The 16,515-nt window shown below is 39.0% G+C and overlaps 1 protein-coding gene across 2 annotated transcripts in view; it reads right to left on the bottom strand.

The window, feature by feature from the left end:
• The window catches only part of FAM110B (family with sequence similarity 110 member B), a 113,259-nt gene that overhangs the window by 69,169 nt on the left and 27,575 nt on the right, over positions 1–16,515 (bottom strand). For both annotated transcript variants that reach the window (XM_059474511.1, XM_059474494.1), the window contains exon 2: positions 13,828–13,957. The gene's annotated coding sequence lies outside the window, so the exon portion shown is untranslated. The remainder of the gene's footprint in view (positions 1–13,827; positions 13,958–16,515) is intronic.

Raw genomic sequence — 16,515 nt, 5'->3', positions numbered from 1 at the left:
CAAGTTTCTGAAAGCGCAAGCATTAGAATTTTTAGTTTTAAATTAAGCAAATTGGAAATAAGTAACAGCCTTCATCTCACAGGCACTGTAATTTAACACTGCTTGCACACACATCACATTAGTGGGCATTTATTATTTTGTCAAGAATTTATATCAACATAAGATTAGGAAAAATCAGGGTAACAGTTACAGGCCTGAACCTAGTCTTCATTGTAAACTCACATACAGTCTGTGAGCATGAACACACAGCAAGTATGTTCTCAGCTTTTCTAATAATGTACTCAGTGAAGCTCAATGCATTTCTGAGACAATTGACTTCCCACTACATCATGCAGATGGCTCTCAGCAGTGAGTCTTAAAAGTCCTAAACATATCAGAGGTAGGATGGGCAATCAGTAATCCCATACAACATAACCTTAATAGCATTGCAGGAACCATTTTTGTCCCTACAGAAAGTAGGCACAAACAGGGGAAGACAAGGTCAAAAGGTGAGCAGTCAAAACTTAGTGAAGTCAGAATTGGACATTTCAGTCAGTCTCAAATATTTATCTCCTGAATGTTCTACAACAATGCAGTCTTTACTGACATGAGCCAAGAAAGTCTCTTCTTGCCTGAATCAGGATTTATAAAAGAAGCTGCTCCAAAAGTGATCCTCAAATAAAACAGACACTGATATTTTCAAAGCAAATTCCCGTAGTCTGTAGTCAAAACATAAGCAGCATAACCACAGTAAAAGGGCTGATAGTAAAATGAAACATTAGCAAATTTCAGAGTTGCCTAAGTGTTTAACACAGACTTCACTGTATGCATTATTTGTATTCTCTAACAGAAACTGCCTAAGTATGAAAAATTGCAGAACTTGAAAAATGTCATAATTTCTATACACAGTTGGACTGCTGCTGGGAAGTCCACCATCTCCCACTCACTAGCATGAATATATTCCTATTTGGAAGGACTGAGTGGAAGCAATGTGGATAACCCTGCATGCAGGACTGAGTCCTTATGCTGATCAGTTCAGCACACAGGCTGCAGCATCTGCACAGCTAACCTGCAAAAATCTAATCATTTATCTCACTTACAGTATTCAAGCTGTTCAGAGTACCTACAACTCCCCCGTTCATATAATTCCATATCTGTTTCAATTAAAACAAACGGAAACAGCTTTGACATATTGATGTCGGGAATAATTTAGAAGGCTCATTTTCTCTTGGAGTACTCCACATATAATAAACTCTTGTGGTAAACTAGTACATTAGGTAAAAGTAGCTTCTACTATTGTTTTGCATCACATCAATAAAATGAGATTAAAAATCAACCAAATTAGATGCACTATTTCTCTTTTAAAATGCTACACTCTACGTTGGAGCAAAAAACTATTTCAGAAGTCTGTATTCATTCACAACTTGGAATTTAAATTTACTTTCTCAGACCTAAGAGTGCATAAAGGAGAAGTATGAAAATTATCTATCATGTTTTGCACTATTCACATAATTTTTTGGGGTGTCTGTATACTTATTATTTCAATTCCCAAAACCAGTGAAAGAAAAAGTTGGAGTAAAACCAGAGACTGGTTAAAGTCTTCCCAATTATATCATATATTAGAACATCTCATGTCTCCCAGCCCATGACATGGCTCCAGCCTTACTGCACTGAGTCTGAGTTAATGTTTGGCAGAACTTACAGGTAACTTCCTCAAGTAAATAAAAATACAAAACTAAGTGAGGGTAAGTAATCTGGCCTGGATATTAAAAAAATAAGCTCTAAAATCTGTAGAAGCTGCTGGTGGTGAAGGAGATGCATGTCAGCACTTCAGAAGTACATTATGTCAGAAAAAGCCTAAACACAACAAAACAAAAGGAAATCAAAAAAGCATGTGTCAAAGAAGAAAAAGGCAACAAAAATACACATAAAAGGTATTAATAGGCAGAGAACTCCAGAAAACAAAGGATGCCTCCCAGGTGGCAATATATCTTCACTCACCTCATCAACTCGCAAAGCCTGCTGCAGGCAGATCTACACAACTTGTGAGGAAAACAGTAGAGTTGTCATTGTTGCATGGATTATTTGCATCTCACTATTACAAAGCTCAGGGGAACTTACCAATAACTACTTCGGAAACAAAATTATCCAGGCAAAATCCTTCCCAGCAGCAACACAAGCAGCAGCTCATACTTGCCAACTGCATTTCTTGTAGTGTAGACATGACTTTTTTTACAGACAGACAGATTTAATTTACATAGTCTTTGAGGCAATCAGATGGAAAAAGAGTATTGATTTCTTGTCTGACCCCCTGCAATTCAGCACTTTGATAGGATTAGCTGGAAGGGCTGACCCCCCACCATGGTTGAATACCACGCTCTGTGGCACACAGCAATCCCTCGGCGGAGGGGGAGTGTAGACAAGGCCAGGGTCATGCCTTGGCAAGGACCAACCACCAAAACGAAGGCACCACTGCAGGCAGCAGAGAGAGGACATCTCTTCTGAACAACAGCATCACCTCCAACTGAGAAGTGCAGCCTGCTGGCAGGTTGGGGTCAAGTTATGTTGTGTTTGAAGGTACTGTGAAAGGAGATGGAGAACTTATCCTCCGTATGCCCTGACCATCCCAAGAGAAAGCCTGCAGAGGCTGCATTCGTGAGAACACTTATTCATTAGAACACTTGGGAACACTTCCCACATTGTTTTGGGTTTTTGTTTTTCTAAACATTAATTAAACTCACTGTAGCCTACCACTGAGAAAATGAAGATAGAAACAAGGATAAGAAGATAGAACAAAGCTAAAGATGGGTATAGTTACCTGATGCTTTAGATAACTGGTGAATCATTTGAGTACTTGTACTAGAATTAAAGCATTCAAAAATTAAAAGCTGCTGTCATGCAATCTATAAAATAATGAAAGACTACACTATGTGCATATCCAGGCTGCATCTCATAGATCCCTTCTGCCCCACCCCCCCAGCCAAGATTACCTGTACTTTTTGTTACAAGACAAATCAACTGCCCTTTTAATACAATGTTCTTTAATACAAAGAGTAACATTAATTTGAAGAGACTCAAAGTATTAAGTTAAGAAGATATGGAGCAAACATCATTTGGGACACCTTCTCCCGCTTCCCTTAACACTGATACTTAAAATGTTGACTGTAACTTAAATAGGTGAGTGCAGTAACTCAGTATAATCAAAAGCAATTGTCCAAGGAAATGTGATCTAACACTTGTAATTCAAAATTATCTTGCAATCTGATCTAGAGAATAAAAAAAAACAGAGACATCATTCAGGTGTGTCAACATTTTCATTACAGGCTGCCTGTTGCAGTGAAAAAAGTGAATGAGCAATGCAAAAGATGTTGTTGTAGAAATGAGTTAAGATGCAACTAGAAACAGTCACAAAGTAAGCATTGTTTATATAGTTTTATTAATTTTTTTGAACCTGTTCTTGTTAGTAGAACACAGAAAGAGAAGAGAGATGACAATCAGAAAGCTCTACAGAAGACAAAACCTACAGGAATAATCCACAGGCAACACAAGACTTCATTTACAACTGATGCAAATATAGCAAGCTTGGAAATTGGACTGATTACACTTTAATGCCAAATGGTTCCAGATAAAGACAACTTAAATCACATTGAAATTACTGTTTTTTTGCTGAGGTAATGTGTTTTGGTCTTTCTTTATTTGAGTGGCTCACTCTTGGGTGCATCTGATCAAATACTGTTTATATGACATAGGAGAAAATACTTCACCTTCTTTGAAAGCTTAAAGCACCTAACTTAGTATAAATTACAAACTGGCTGCAACAGGCAGCAGCAATAAAAGAGACAGTGATATTATTTTTTAACTTTTTTTTGTTAAACAGTATTAAACAGATCTATGCAAAAACATGTTTCTTTCTGGAAAATACTTTACAGATCAGAAAACCATTTTGAAGATGTTGACACATGAAAATCAGGGAAGGCTGACTTAGCTTCCAAATTGTGTATTTATATAGCACAAGTATTTATACTTAAGTCTATTAATAAAGAAACTTGCTAATTGTTGGGAGTAACAAGCTCTTCTCATTACATTGTGTCATTGCAGGAGGACTCAGGGACAACAGTGGAAAAATAGAATCAGCCGCAAAGAGTTCACAGAGAATTTATTTTCTATTCTTTGTACTCTTCAAGAGATCACAAAGCCTAGTACCAGTTCCTCTGGAAAAAAAATAAATAGGGGTTCTTTTCATTCAACACAACTTTTGAGAAACAGGCCTAGGTGGAAATATTTAATTTTATTGCAGAGCAGGGAATTCTGGATCACCCACTATCACCACCATGACATTAGCTGCCCCTATGGAAGGATAAAGACTATCTTGAAAAGCTACATTTGGTGCCATGATGTAACTTCTGGGGAGATGGGAGACAACTCCAGAACGGGCAATGACAGCACTGAAATTCCAGGTCAGAGGTCCTCCACTGGAAATTCACTTACAGCTCACGACCTTGCAGATAAAGAGAGCTGCTTCCTCCCTGAAGGAGAGGCACAGGAGTTCATGGTGCAGGAAAACACGTAGCTACTGCCCTCTGAACAGCTCAATGCCCCCTATCACTACTGGTCAGCACTGACCAGGCTTCAGTGAGTAATCCACAGTGGGCACTCAACTCTCAAGATCAGCAGTCAACTGATGAATTTCATCTACTGGCCACATTTGGTACATCCAGCCCCTTATGCAACCATATCTAGTGGATGCAACAGAAGGGTTATCCCACCCAACGCCTCAATTCTGTAAACTTTCTCACTCGGACAGGGTCCCCAAAAAAACTTCTCATTAAATAAAAATTAGATTAATCACAGAGTTAAATTTCTTTAAAATAGAGAAAAGATCCAATATAATTAGAACAAAGAAAACAACCTCCCTCATAAGCTACATGTTTCTGGAATATGCTTCTTCATAAATTTAAGTTTAATCTTCCTTATAGAAGTTTTACAAGGGCCAGAATTCGGTTGTTTTTAGGTTTTATGGCTCTTTCAGGGAAGTAATAAGATTACATACCTGGTGTTTTGATGGCGTACGTCTGGTAATTAATACAGCTGAAAATGTCATTATCTCTGAACAGGTAATCCAGTAAAGAAACAGCAGGAACACCTAGTCAGTTCAGTTACTAGGGGTAAGGGTGGAAGATCTGAGCATCTCCTAGGAGAATAACTTTACAATTGTCACAGCAGAAAGAAAAGCTTCCAAAAGAACAAAGCTTTCAACTCGTACCAAGTCACTTCTGCATATCAACACTGACTAGCAGCTGGGATATTATTGAACTGTTGATCATTGGCTTTGGTTTTTTGTAAGCATTTACCAATAAAAAATAATCACAAGAAAAGTGAGAAGCAATCCATACACCTCTGCCCTTCAAGTCATCTCCTCTTGAGAAGCCAACTGCAGAACTTCTGGTTGACATGAGACAATGCAAAAGCCACACAACTCCTTTAGGTATCTGCGTGGTTTCCAGCAGTGACTCCCAGAGCCACCTGGGAGACAAAGAACAGGGACCATGTGAATGCCACTATTCTCCTGTGGACAGCCAAACAAAACATTGGCTCTGATCCCTGAATATTCATAAACATGCTCAAAGATTCTCCTTCCCATCAGCATTTTCTTCACCATATTGGCTTGGAGACTATCGTAAGGTGAGACCTGACTGCTTTTTTATCTTGATGAATGCTCATCTTCCTTCGACTAGGTCAGAACTTCAACATTATATGATGGAAAAGTCTTAAGGGGATCCTCCTAGCAGTTAGGGACACCTTAGGGTTTGAAGGTGACATACAATGCAGACAAAACAGTGCTGAAAAAGACAACTTATTTCTCTTTCTGCAGCTGATGACCTTCACATGACTAATTATCTGAGAAAATGCAAAACGCTGAATAACAGAACTCCAGCAAGGGCCAAATAAAACCCAAAGTATCTCAAGAAGCAGCAAGAAATGGTGATTTGCTGTTTATAAAAGTTTGTGTAAACTGAATAAAATTTTAAGACTTACGAAGGACAGAGTTCCCCAGGTATGACTTCATGGTAAAGAGACTTTCTTGTAGTCTTTGGAGTGCAACTGTGTTGAGCTATACACAGAGAGGCGAGTTTCATTCACTGACCTCTCAAAGTATCACAGCAAGCTTTGTGGTCTTCTTTTTCCCCTTCATCAACTTCAGATACTGTTCACCAGAATCACACTAATATGGCTGGGTTTGAAATACTCTGAGAAGTGTGGAATGAGCTGACACCAAACAAAAGAAAGAAGGAGATCACTCTAGTGGTGAAAGAACAATTCATCTTACAGGATCTCATCCCCTCTTCCTCTGCCTCTTGTGATTTTACATTTCTTCCCATGTTGGCACGCCAACTCTTGGTGGGACCAACAATTTTGGGTGATTTTTTTCATGGCCAGAAATACCCTGCCAGACTCTCTCATTTCATTGCTTCTCTCACAAGCACTCTGCAGATCTGCATCCCTCTTATTTTCTGGCCTTCGCAACGCTAACCCCACTTCAAAGACACAGCTCATAGGGCCGTATCTCCCTCCACTAATTTCCATCCACATGCTGTCCATGCTACGCTCTCCATCTCTACTTTTGCCTCTCCACCAGTGTGTCTGCACTGCTTTCTTCTGGGCAGGTTCTGTAGTCTCTCCTTGATGTCTGTGAATATCAGTGATCCTTTCTTTCCCCACCTACCCTGTGCCTGTTCCTCCTTCCCCAAGACTTCCCATGTACGCCAACCCACTCACCCCAGACTCTCAGTAACACAAATCTCTTCACTAAGCAGCTTCCAAACACGGCTCAGCAATGCTGCTGGGCAGCACAGCAACTTCAGTCTCACCACCAGCCACCTTCTACCTCCACTCAGCCTCATTTTTCTAGAGTGGCAGTGCATATACTTAGTCTCCAAACTCTGCTATTCTAATTCTTATGAACTAGAGCAGCAGAAATGGAAGAAGTAGTAGCAGCATAAAGTGCAAATTCAATAATAAAAAACTGCTAAAAATGCAGTCATCAGCCAGAAACAAAGGAAGAAAAAAGAAAGACCATAGTGTTAACTATGAGCTGCTGTAATGAAACCACCTGTGACGGCGTTCTTGAGCAAAAGGTATCCCTGAAAGTGAAAAACCTACTACAAATGATGAAATTTCACTAAGCTGGAGATGTGCAGCCTTGTCATCTGAGAAAGTGCGTTAAAAGAACAGCAGAACACTTGAACCAGTTGAAGAAAGAAAACCACATTTTCAGCTACTTCAGCAGGCAAACAAAATGAGATCTTGCATTTTCCAGAGATGCGCTATGAGCGTAAACCACAATGGCAAGAAAATGTTTACCCACATTTTCCCCTTGAACCACCAGGGACATAACTGTTCAAGATACAGATTGGAGGGAACAACCATTCCTTTAGAGGAACAAGGTTTCCATAGCTCGTGGAAAACAGACATCAGGCCTATCACATGGAACGTGCGATGTCCCATGTATTACCTGCAGCACAACCACTAAGATGAGCACATACCCATGAATTCATGCATCACTGTTCTTTCATACAGGAGTACAGCTGTATTTTAATATCATGTAGCTGAGCTGTAGCACGGCGTAAGAAAAGCTAGCGCCAGCAGAGGGAGGCAGTTGCTCTCCAGGACACGCATCTTCACATTCCCCGATGCACAGTAGGAAGCCAACAAGTTTGTTTTTGTGGAAGTGAACTCACCCCTCAGCCATTGTGTAAAAGTGGCTTTAAATCAAGCTGTAATTAGAATTTGCTGTATTTCACAAAACCCCTCTTGTGCTCCTCTTTTCCAGCTCTAGACAGGAAAGAAATGTATTTGTGAAAGAAAAAAGGAAAAAAGTTTATGCCTCTTCCCAGAGCATGTCCTGGCATGCATGCAAAAGCAAGTACAAAACATAAAACAATAAGCTTACAGGACATTCAATCTTCACATTACGTAGGAACACAAAGATCTCTCAGCTGGTCCACTGTTAAATGTCAGCCCATTATTACCAATATTCTGCTTCACCACATTAACCTTGTCAAAAGATACTAACAGTCCAACCCTTGGAGTTTAGCTTCTCTTCATAAATTTAATTTGCTTGGCAGAAACAGAAGTGGAAAACCTCTGCTAAAGACTCAGGCAAATTAAGACTGCCACGTAGCCCTTCTAGGACAGATTTTTTTTTTCCCCTCCCAACTTTTATAGTCAGAGCATTCCTATTTTTAACCACATAGCTTTATCCCCCACTAGCAGTATTTCTATACTTCAGTAAATCCAAAATAAAACTCTGTGGGTTTGTTGTTTTTTTTTTTTTTTTCAAATCTACTTTACTATAATACAGGTTGCACAAGGTGGTTTTATTTTGTGTAAGTTCTTTATAGACTAAACTGCATAATTCCACTGTGCTTTACACTGCCATATACAGAACTGCACAGCAAATGAAGTTGAGTACACTCAGAATAACAAACAGCTTCAACTGTATTTTGATCACAGGCTTACAAAGAACTTTATGGTGGTGACAACAGCAGTGGAAACAATGGTAAGGTGGTGCAAGGAAGTCAAGAGGACATGCCCAAGGGCACACAGCAAGTCAGCTGCTGTTTTAACAACAAAAAGATTCTGCTCTTAATCCAGATCTTCCCAGTCAGTCAAAACCTACTGATAACTATCTGGCCTTATAAAAGTTTCAGGTCCTTTAGAAGAAAGGAGCAGAGACAACTGCTAATTACCCAGGCACAGACATCTAACCACTGCCTAAGATTAAATGATTTACAGAGTAACTAATTTTTAGGAGAGCCTGAAAAGTGTGCCTTTTCTAAACCAATTTATTTCAAGAACATATACTCTAGCAGCCTAATTCTCTACAAATCATCTGTTATGCTGCAAGTTTTAAGAAATCTAAGGTTGATTTAGACGACTCAAAAGATAACCCCATTCTGAAGTAATTTTGCAGTTTAATCTTACAACACAAAAGACCAAGGTAAGAAAAAATATTGGAAGTACATTATCCTCCTACACCTGTAGGAAAATTATTAGATTTGGTTGGTTTTGTTTGCTGTTTTTTGGGTTTTTTAGCCAATACTACCTCTTCCTGAAGCAAGATAATGAAGTTTGGTTCAGCACCAATCCAAAATGACAATACAAAAATTCTTACTATGTGCAAAGAGTTGCTGGTTTTGAAACTTATAAATCATCTCAGCAAAGCTCAAAGGTATTCATTATTCTAATCCTTACTCGATCTCTACTGATACATAAATATAACTGTTTAAACATCCTGTATACAGGAAACCTAAATTTGCAACAATCAAAGAGATCCTAGGTAAATTTATTTTCTCTCACCTTCTTTGACTTGTAGAAAACAAGAGCTGGTTTCTTTTTCTGTAAGTCTGAAAGTTGCCACAGTATAATGCCATCTACAATTGTGTGAAATATTTTGGATATTAATGTCTAGCCAAGCCAGCAGTTCAGGAAAAAAAAAAGGGAGAGAAATCCCATAAAGCAGGTAGTGATTGGTATGGAGCCCTCACTACGAAAGGCAAGTCTCTACACTACCTCTGAAAGCAGAAGCACACAATAGGATTAGCCTTATCTTATTTAAGTTTCCTAACAGCAAGACTGCAGCCTCCTGACAATACTGTTTCCAGTAGGACTCAAATTCCAAGTAAGAGCAATTCTTAAAATAAAGTAGCTATGTCTGGCAGAGCTGGAACCATGAGGGCAACATGAACACCCAAACCAGTTTATTCAGGTTTGACTCAAGAGGAAAAACTACATTTCAGGCTAGACAAAAATAAGACCAAACATACCTAAAGAAGCTTCCAGACTACCATTTTTAGGTCATGCCCTGAACTTTTTCCTGCTTTTCAATTCATATGTAGGAAGGTCAGATTTATAAGTAGATTCCACTGTGGCATTTCAAGTCAGATTATTCTCTACATAATAATTAGTGTCGTTCTTCTCATCACTTGCAAACTGTTTTGCTAGTCTGAGAACATTTTTTGTGTTTATTTCTGAGAAGCTTTTTTTAATCCCTTCAAAGTACCAGCATCCTAAGCACAGCTATCTCATGCTCCATGAACTTTAGTGCAAATGCTGTAAGCGTTTCCTTTCTTCTTAACAACTTCATTACAGTGTTTACACAGGAATACAGTGCTTGTACTGTAACCATGCAAAGCAAATATTCTGTAGTAAATGTAAGCTTTATTCAAAGTGAGGCTTTAGAAGTCTTTATGGCATCATCCAGCCTGGATTGCCAGTGCTAGTGCAGAGAAGATGGCAAAAGGAAAACTGTAACGACAGAGCTTTCTGCTCACAAGAACTTTGGAATGGTCAAACAGAAAACCTATGGGCCAAACGTATTTCCAAAATGTGTCTGCACCTCTTTGCTAATCCATGAAACCCCGAGCTATCCCTGCAAAAAGGACCTCAATTCCTCTACACTGTCTTCTCAAGCTGTTTACTCACCATGAAATTGTTAAGTATATGAGAGAAAAAAGGCTGGAGGATTAAAAAACCTGGATCACAGTTGCATGAGAAATGGAAGTAGAACTTTTCTTCTTAAAAAGAACATGTCCTTTTGGCAAGCTAGCAATTGAGTTGTGATTTTCCTTCTGATAGAACTGTGTCTAGTAAGACCAGGACACAGACCACCAGTAACAGACTTCCCAAAGAAACACAGCATTCAGGGAGAAAAGCAGTCTCAAGGATCCCAAAGGGCCATTCTAGAAAAGACCTTCTGCCAGAAGTAAAGCTCTTAAGCAAGACTGAAATCCCATTAAGGAAAAAAGCATAAGGAGAGGAAAATCAACAGCCTCTTATGGTGGAGAGTTTAAATAAAGTCAAAGCTATTAGTGGAGACAGTGAGGGACCAGAAAGGAAACAAAGGCAAAATAGTTGGTGCACAATGAAAATCTGCAGTGTTGGCTTCACTTATGAAGAAACACCATGGTTCTCCTCGAAAAATTTTTTTGGGGCTCATAAAGAACTCTTGCATTTTACCTCTTCTAGCAGGAGTGAAATCAAACAATATGTAATATTCAGGGCTTATTCTGTGCAAAGTAGAAAATGCCTATGCTAGCCCTTAATGCTCACACTGAATGAGGGCCTGCTTTTTGGTGCTGCTCTTTCTTTTGTTTGTTTTCAAGGGGGGGGGAAGGACCCCACTGAAAGGAACACATGGCCAAGTATGTAAATCTGCTTTTGCTGATATCACTACCATAGACTTAAGTACTGTAATTCAGGAAACGTAGAAATTCACTGAATGATTTCATGAAAAAAATATCACAAGCCCACTGACCCTGCTATTTTGAAATCCAATCTAGTATTAATGGCAATAAAGCAAAGAAGAAAACCCAACACCACAACCTCAGAGATACAGTGGTGCCTGCATAAATCAAAACCACCAGTTTTGGTTTGTGGGACAGAAGTTTACATTTGAATGCAGCTGGACTGCAGTCAGCTAGCCAGCTCCCACAGCAGCCCCTCCAAGCTGTATTGATTTCCAGGGAAGAAAAGGCACCGTAAATCTGCCTGAGCAGCATTGCGTCATACTTTTGGTTGGCTTGAAAAAAGCAAATTAAATGTTTTCCATTAGCATGGTAAAGAAGCTATACAATTTTGTTTTTATTTCAAATAGAGTCTCAAGTTACAGAACACTTTAGCTAACTCTGTGGCGAGGACTACATGCTCCGTGTTTGTGAAGCCAGCAATTCATGCTTATGTGAAACCAGATGTGTGCACTGCACAGTTCCCAGGGCTGGGAAGGGCTTTTAAAACGTGTTGCTGTTGATTAAAAAGGACTCTGCTTTTCACTTAGATCATGGAATATACTGAAGCAGAAACAATACATTTTTTCAGAGAAGGGGAAAGAAGGGAAGAACAAAGGGTCAGAAGCAGAAGAAAACTTTAAGGCTATAAAAACCACACACACAGGATAGCATAGAAGCAATGCTGTAGTACAACAAAGAGCAGCACAGTTCTAAAAAGCAATAACCATAACGTGATTTGAGGTAACAAGAACTGCTTGATCAATTATTCATATAATTTACAACAGTTACAGCTGCATCAATGAGGTAAACGAAAAAAAAAAATAAAGAATCTAGGGCAAATATAAAATCTTCACAGCTATGAAGTGTCCTTGATTTTCACCAGAACATTTGGCTGTCTTGTATCATGTGTTTCTAGTTAGCAACAAACCCCTCCAACAAAGGGAAACGAGACAGAGAGGCACAGAACAAACTGCCTTGTTGGAAGCAGTGAGAGTGTTCAAGGCTGCGTTTCACTCATGGATGCTTGCAGCACCAAAAACCAACACTACACTAACACTGCTGTGCTTGAAACCTAGCCACCACCCCACCTAGATACGTGCACCCCATGGGATTATGAGGATACCTTCTGTGAAGTCTTTACTCTCTCGATGCACAAATCTGCACTTCAAAAATAAATAAATAAATATTTAAGTAACTCCCAGAAGAAATGCTGTGTCTTTGCAACATATGGTTATCTCAACTTGTATTGCTTTGTGTACTCCTAAGGCAAATATAACAAAGGGAAATGTTACAGAGATAAGTATTTCTGGATGGGTTTTTTGCCTTCAGTTTGAAATCACTTTGTAATCACCAGCAGCAGCTTTTCTGCTCTGTCAGGGTTTGAATACAGTGTCCTCAGTAGCTCAAGATGACCTTGCTAGTGGACTGGAGAAACATGAGTGCAGCTGAAATCCAAGAAATGTGAAGCAAAGGGATGAGGGGCCCAACTGTGCCTATGCACTCACCCTCAGTGTGTACAACAGATCATGAGGGAAGGTTTTGACTTGAAGCACTGACTCTGCTGATTGGAGAACTTAACAGCAATTTTGATTTTACTCCATGGATGGAAGGACAACAAACTTAGATCTAGTTCAGAGCTCTAATTTCGGTTCAAATTCAGATCAATACAGGATTAACTAGAAAAATCTGCAATTCTTCTCAGATGAATCAAGAAATATTCATTTAGGAAGCTTTCCAACAACAAAGTCAGCACCTTGCAACAGGTAGTTTTTAAAAACAGAGAAGCTGACAACTTTAGAAGCACCTACATTCAACCCTAAATAAATCTGTGGGAAACATCTCCACTACCACTCACTTTTTTCAGCCAACTCTCTACACTTAGTTCAATTAATCTTGCCAGCATGAAGGAAAGATCCTGCATATATCATCACTACATTCAAAACTCTGGCAAACAAAACCATAGCAAAACCATAGTCAAATCTCTCTAAATGTATGTAACTGTAATATTGATAAGTTCAACAAAGTTCTTGGGGTCACATGTCCTTTTCTTCCATCAGTATTTATCCTGTACAAGCAAAAATGGATTGTGGATGCTAAGAAATTACCACAGTGCTGATAAACAGAAAATCATCATATAAAAACCTCAATGTCCTCCCATTGCTGAAGATACCAGAGAGTGTTTCCATATTTCTGTGGCCACTCAAAGTGAGCTCTGAATGTGGCACTTGAAGTGGGATATGTTTCTAAAAACAGAGCATGCTGTAGAGCTCAGAAACAGCCTGTTCCCTTGCCAACAAAGAACTGCAGATGTATCTCCTACTAATAATCTAAGGAATTACTTCTGGCTCTAACCTACAATGCATATTATGTTGTTTTCCTCTCCCCTCCCCCAGAATTTGCTATTACAACATTTGTGTCAGGTAGCAAGGAGCTATACACACAAAAGAAGGAGAAAGCTCAGAGATGCATGCACTTGAGTGTTTATTCCACAAGAAGAAAAATACTTATTTTGAGAATTGTATCACACAATTCAATTTGTTTGAAAAATGAATCACTTTACCTTGGTGTAAGACTTCTGAACTCCTGTTAAGGCTGTCTGGCCCGTTAGGAGGTCTTCACCTTCAGCAGAGGTCTCCAGATCAAGGCAGATCTCTTCACCTGGAACTCCCAGAGGCTCCCTGCAGCAATGCCTGGAGACACAGCAACAGGAAAGGCATTTAGCTCCATCATCAAAGCCACAGTTTTAGAATGGACAAGACAGCAGTGTCCTTAAAGCTGCATCTTGGTTTAAACAATGTAAATTTCCAAAACTAGAAGCCTACATCTTCTTTTGGAGACTTAGAGGCTGCAAAGATGTGTTTAGCAATACTGGACAAGCATTCAGCCAGCTATAGATGGTCTCTAGCCTTTATATTGCCAGTCCCAACAGCACAGTCTCCAAACTCTGAAATTTAACAGGTGACCTATGGGTATCGATTCTGAATTCCTCTCATTTCATTATTTTCCCCACACTAAACTGCTCAGAGACATGCAAGGGAAATGCTTCAGGACAAAGAGCACAAGTGTGACAACATCTTCTTAAGGGACTCATATAGTCCTGTGCCCCTGTAGGCAAGAAACACCACCTAGCTTCCCTGCCAATGACCTCCACCCAGCTGACAAAGCAGTCCTTGTTAAAAGTCCACTCCCAAACACTACCTTATGCTTAGAAAAAATAAAAATAAAAATCCTTAAATTCCACCATCAGAAGGGAAGAATAACCACATTGCCTTACTGAAATGAATGCATTTCATCACTGCTTTTTACATGCAAAACAACCATACAGAATTTGGTAGTTTACAAGCTGTGACCTAAATCCCTGTTTACATTCTTTTTCTCAAAATGCCACCTGAGGTAAGACCAGCTCTAATCACACAGAAAATGTACTTGGGTACATGAGATTTCTGTGGTTTGGTTTTATTTGACAGTATGTGGTCCAGCACCCTTACTGGCACAAGCAGATGGCACAGCAGCTTCCTTTAAGCTAACAATTCTGAGTGGTTTCAAATTACTTTAATTTTCTAATCAGATATTCACTCTAGAAACAGGAGTGCAGTCAAGTAACAGACCATGAGATGAAACACAGGGCTCCTTTAGCAAAAACCTCAAAAATACATGCAGAAACAGCTTAAGCACAAGTTCAAGAAAAACATTTTTGGTCTCATGCTGTTAACAAACCAAACAGGCAGCAATATCAGTCAGGTATCAATTACTTCTTCTTCACTCACAGTCCTGCTTTTTTTTTTTTTTTTAGTCTAGACATCAAATCTGACTGAGTTTGGGTCCTGACAACAGTAGACTGAAGATAAGAGTTTGTGTTGGGTGGGTGGATGAAGTCTCATCTTGGGAGACTGCCTTTGAAACAGTTGTGCAACAGAAACGAGTAACAATGGGGGGATTTCAGACAGATCAGTATCTGCATGTAAGTATTTAAAATTAGAAAAAAAAAAAATAAGAGGAAGATGAAGGCATAAGCATATTCAGAGTGACACAGCATTACAGCTACACAACTATTATGAGCCTGCTGTAGTAGTGTTACTATGGAATTTGGTAAAAGATAAAAAACCTTAAAGCATGGCAAGAAAAAAAAATGTTTTTCAACTTTGCCTTGTTTAGTACAACAAAGCACAACAACAGATAACCAGCCAGAGACACACTCTTGTACTACTACAAATTATTCTGATATACAAATTACTGTGTTTAAGCAGCAATTATGAAGGATGGTCATTTCAGTCTAAAAACCAAAGCAACTGTGTAGCAAAAGGATCCCTGTAAGTTCATACTTGACAAGTCAAAGGGAAAAAAGTGAAGACAGTCATTAGCTGCAGCAAGTAAATCTGTTCCAGCCATGTTGCTTGGCCAATAGCCTGAGCAAGTCCAAGTACAAACACTTTTATTTCCAAGTTGAGTGACAAATTTTAACAGCTATTAACTGGTCAGGATAGAAGACATCTCCAAAATCCCCAGAAGACTGCCAGACATACTGCTTAAAATCAAACACTTGTGACAGTATACTATAGGGAAAAAAAAGGTTGTGACTTTTTGTGCAGGTAAATATTCAGCTGCACAAATTCCTTCCCTTCTGCCTGCTGAAATTAGAGTTCCTTCTGTTTTGCTTCTCCACTAAATTGCTGATTTAGAATCTGCAAAAAATATGGTCCCAAGTTTATATCTGGTGTTAGTAATGTTACCAGTCTCATAAGGGAAATAAATATCACTGAATTGAATATATTAATGTTTAAAAATGAAAGTATGGTATTGAATGTGTGTGTATGCATCTGCACAAATATATTTATATTAACTAGCTGAACAGTTATGTGTCAGCTTTTCTAAAGTGCTCAGAACTGCACTTGAAAAATATTTTTATGAATCTGTTTTGTATTTATAGACTACATCCTGAGTTTCAGCCTTTATCCAACAAACTGGAGCCTTTTATGACACATGTAGTTTCCTGCTTTGCTGTCCAGTATCAACAAGTCTTTAGGCTTTTTTTTCTGAAAGGACTTTTCATCCTCAATTGCTATGTTCTTCCTCTCCTGCTAAGTATAAAATCAAAGTTTTAATACTTACAAAAACATACATCTCATGGAAGAGAAGCCAAATGTAATTTAGAAGGATTCATGAATGAATGAATGAATGGCACTCTTATTCTAATAATCCCAACGGCATCAATCTAAACCTTCAAACCTGACTCAAGTCTACCATGAGG

Source organism: Ammospiza nelsoni, chromosome 1 (genome assembly GCF_027579445.1).
Source record: "Ammospiza nelsoni isolate bAmmNel1 chromosome 1, bAmmNel1.pri, whole genome shotgun sequence".
Classification (NCBI taxonomy): domain Eukaryota; kingdom Metazoa; phylum Chordata; class Aves; order Passeriformes; family Passerellidae; genus Ammospiza; species Ammospiza nelsoni.
This window is presented reverse-complemented; position numbering and strand designations above follow the sequence as displayed.